Below are 4,674 nucleotides of genomic sequence, written 5' to 3' on the forward strand. Positions count from 1 at the left end.
GCATCTTGACCCCTGGCCATGGGACAACCACCCCACCCCACCCCACCTACTGCCCATTTCTATCCTCTTTCTGAGAAGAGATGAAACCAGGACTTTCCCTTCTAGGACTCAGAAAGGGATCCCCAGGGACTGGCTGGAAGCAAACAGGATCAATGGAAGCAGGAAGTCTGAAAGTCAGTTTTCAGGTAGAACTTTCTGCCCCAGTAACAGGAGGAGCATGTCTCGGATAACCTTAGTATCTTCTGGACGAGGAAACCGAGACCAGAGTGGTGAAGTAACTGTCTAGGGTCACAGTGCATGTACTTGACATGACCAAAATCAAGTCTCCAGACTCCCAGGCACGGGTTCTTGCCAGGGACGGCAGCTGTCTCTCTCAGGGGAGGGAAAATGGGGGAGGTAGAAAGAAGAGAGAAGTAAGTGGGAGGCAGCTCTATGCCCTCTCCCACGTACAATCCAGCTGGCTGTCTCCCAGCCTCCTGGATCCTGGAGAGTTTTCCAGTCTCTCTGGATGAGAACAATCAATCTCCAGACCACTCCCCCCACCCCCCCACCCCACCCCCCCGCCAATATCCTTCTTCCAGATCAAAGCTGAGGCCATGACCCAAGTTCAGGAAACAGAATCTCCCCTCTCCTCCCCGAGTTCTAGCATCTCAGCTCCCCGCCATCTCCTGTTAGCCCTGGGCCTTCCTCACTGGACTGCCAATCAGTCACAGTGGCTACTGAGAGAGCTTGTCCTTCCAGCTTCTGGAACACCTGCTCCCACTTTCCCAGACTCGGGGTGGGGGCCCAGGCAGCTTGGTTCCTCTCTGAGGCCCTGCACATTGCACAGGCACCTGGATCCTGTGCCATGGGGACATGGGAGTGGGGCTGAGATGGGGGACGGGCACGGCGCTGAAGGCTGGCACAGCTGTGTTTGGAGAATAGGGGCTTTGATAGCTTCTGAAAAGGGCCAGGAAGCATGGGACCCCAGGCCTAGGGAGGGAGGGCACAGGAATGGGCTCCTGAGGGCTCCTGCAGCTGACTGTGGGTGGGAGGGGAAGTAGGGTGATAGGGAGACAGCGCCGGAACCTGTAAGCTGCCCAGCACTGTGGGAGAGACCCTGCAACATGAGCAGGAGCCAACTGTCCCCCCGAGCTGACAGACCCTCGCTTTGAGGGCTGCAAACTCGTGTTCAGAGGATACCACAGCTGAAGGAACTGGAAGCCTCAACCCCGAGTTCTTCCAAACCTAGTTCTTGAGAAAAAAGTCCATGCCATCTGCAGGTTCCCTGCTGCCCCTCTCCCACCCCCTGATGGGGAAAGACAGCTCACTTTTTCTACTCTGGGGCAGGTAGGTACTCTCTGAGTCTCAGTTTCTTCACTTTTAGAATGGTAATAACACTATTTTATGGTTTTGATGTTGGAACCATATAAATGCTTTATATAATTAGAACAAAAAAATTAAACTGGAAGGAATTAATTTTAAATTAACTTAAATGGAGGAAAAGTGATGCAATCCCTAAAATTTTAAAACAAAATGAAACAAATGCACCTAATTATATATGAAGTTGGAGGTAAACCCACATAGAAGAATTTTCTTTCAAGTGATTATAACACTCAGCATTTTCTATAGATCCCCAGGAACAAAAAGAACCATGGAGATATCTTACTGTTGGCATTATTATTTTGAAAAGTGCTATTTATGGTGATAAAGCAAACAAGTAATTATAGTAATGGTGTTCAGAAATAAGATTTTCAGTGTCAGAAAAGGAAAATTAAGCAAAAACTGCTCATCTTAAAACTGAATTGGAAATAACGGCATGAGCTCATGATTTACATATCTATCTTCTGAGAGAAGTCTCCTGAAAAGGCTTAGAAGCAATGACAAATCAATAACAATGAATACCTCTTATATCCAGACTGTGGTCTCTAAATAGTACTTTTCACGGAAAGGAATTCTTTGGAGAAATTCCAGGTCTGGGGCAGGAGAGCCTGTTATACTTGAGAATAAGGAAGTTATAAGACTCAGGTCAAGTTCATGTGAAAAGGACCCAGCAGCCAACTTGAGAAGATTCCCACTGGCCAAAGATGAAACAACAAGGGCATTAAGTTGAAATGACTGGAAGAGATTGAGACACATGAAAAGAATACAGAGTCTCTGAGTCTATAATGATACTACAAAATGGGGTCACTGGTTCACCTCTGGATAGTGATCAGACATCAACTCAATTTTGAAAACGAACTGGGTACAGCAGATCCTGTTGGTGGGCCCCATCCGTCTGCCCTTAGCAATCACCTCGATAGGCCAAAGGCTGCTGACCGCCTAAGGGTTAGTTTCGGATGCACAGGTACGCCTGGCTAAGTGCATCGCAAGTCAGAATGGCCCTGCAAACGGCCCTCCATCAGCGGCAGAGGGCGAGCTGACAGACTGAAACCCAGCCCCTTGCCTCTCAGGAAGGAGCCCTGTGAGGCAAGTTCCTCCCAGAGCTCCCGGCAGCTTTGAGCTTCAGCTGCCCTCGGTCATCACCTGCCCAATTTTATTTACTTAATTATTATTGGATTCCTCCCCTTCCTGTTAAGGTTTCCCTTTCCTATTAAGGTCTGGGAATTTTCAGACCCCTGAGTCCTGAGCACACATGTGTGGGCACAGCTCCAACCCACTGGTGCATTTGTGACTGGGTGTGAGTACATGCAGAGACATGAGAAAGCTGTGTGAGCAGGAGGCCCGGCCCCCACATAACCTGTCTCTGCTGCACCCCTGCCTCTCTCAGCTCACCCTATAACCTTGTGCAGTTTGTCTGTGATTAGAATTCAGAGGAGGAGAAAACCTATGCCTGGTCCATGGCTGGGTCACTGTGACATATTGATGGGAGCTAAACACAGGCTGTCACCACACTGCAGCCCCACCCATGGGTGGCCCTGAAAGACAGTGGTGAGGGAGTATCCTCCCAGGGGGTTGTTTCAAGCAGTACACTGGTCATCTACTTGGCAGGGAGAGAGGTGACTTGAAGGACGTATATACATGGACTCTTGAGCATGGCAAATGGCTTGTTGGTTGATCAGGCCAGGAGAGGGCAAGACTGGAAGGTTGGAGGTAAGAAAGTCTAGGCAAGAGCTGTAATGGATGGACCTACAGGAGTGGGCATTGTGTCTGATGGCAGTCCCATTTAAGAGCATTCACTGCAGAGGAGACATTGAAGAGCTAGGGGCACAGAGGACTCCAGTGGATAACAGCCAGCCTTTGTCCTCCACCATGCCAGGGCTTGCACAATGGGCCTGTGAATGGAGTAACTGTGGCAATGAATATGGAGACTAGATAAGGGCTCACCAGCATGGGCTCCCTGTCACCAAGGCTGGTCTAGCTGCTGCCAGTGCTGGATGTTCAGCCTGTCAGCAGCAGAGACAGATGTTAGCTCAACATGGTACCATCCCTCAAGGACACCAACCAGCCACTGGGGAGCATATTGATTACAACATACCTCTTTCAGTCTGGAGGTGGGGAGCAGTAACTCCTTACTGGGATTAATGCATATTCTGGATATGGCTTTGTTTTCCCTGCCCAAGTACCTTGGCCATCACCAATATCTATATCCAAGGACATAAAGGAAAGGGTTTATCCATATGAGACACCATGTAGTATCACCTCTAACCAAGGGGATCTACTCACAGTGAAGTAAATGTGCCAGTGGGCACAGGATCACAGGGGTCCACTGACCCTACAATATACAACGTCTCTTTGAAACTGCCAACCTAGTGGTACATTAGTGTGGCCTCTTTACAGCATATCTAAATACCAGCTTGGGGAAAACATCCTCTGGCATTGGGGTACTGGCTTTACAACGAAGTATATGTATTTTGAACCAGTGGCCATTACATGGTGCTGTGTCCCAGATAGCTAGAAACCATGGGTACAGGAACCAAGATATGGAGGAAGCAATACCCCCTCACCAGTGACCCACTTAGGGAATTTGTGCCTCCTGTCCCTATCAATTTAGGCTCTGCAGGATTAGCAGTCCTAGTTCCTAGGGCAAGAGATGCAACTACCAGGTGTCACGGGAAGGGAATCACTAAACCTAAGGCTGTAGCAGCTTCCGGGTCAGGTTGGGCACCTCGTGCCAACTGACCAGTAAGCAAAGAAAGAATTCTATTGGCAAAGATGCTTGATCTTGATTATCCCATGTCCAGTGATAATCATGAATAGGCAGTTCCAGCAAGGTTGGCCTGGTAAGGGCATGATAATGAAAGACTGAGGCCTTCGGGGATGAAGGTCAGGGTTTTTCCATTGTTAAAGCCTCATAGACCAACAGAATGAATGGTAGAGGAGGGAGATGTTGAATATTGATTTCAGCCTTGGAACCAAGCTGTTTGTCCCACTAACCCTCCTATTGTAAGACTTTCTTGTTAAAAAATTGTATGACCACACCACAGGGCTTGTAGGATTTTAGTTTTCCTACCAGGGATTGAACCCGGGCCCTAACAATGAAAGCATTGATTCCTAACCACTAGACTGCCAGAAGAATTGCCAATACTCTCTTTAAAGAGTTAGAAATTGTGATCAGCTACCACCTTGAAGAATCAGTGAAAGAGCAAAGTGATCTAGTTAAGAAGACACAAATGGGTCTGAGCAGTGCAAATGGCGGAGCCTGGCTGTGACCCACATCCTTTGCATTCACCCCTGAAGTGGAAGGCTTCTGGG

This window comes from Bubalus kerabau, chromosome 6, assembly GCF_029407905.1.
Source record: "Bubalus kerabau isolate K-KA32 ecotype Philippines breed swamp buffalo chromosome 6, PCC_UOA_SB_1v2, whole genome shotgun sequence".
In the NCBI taxonomy this organism is placed as follows: Eukaryota; Metazoa; Chordata; class Mammalia; order Artiodactyla; family Bovidae; genus Bubalus; species Bubalus kerabau.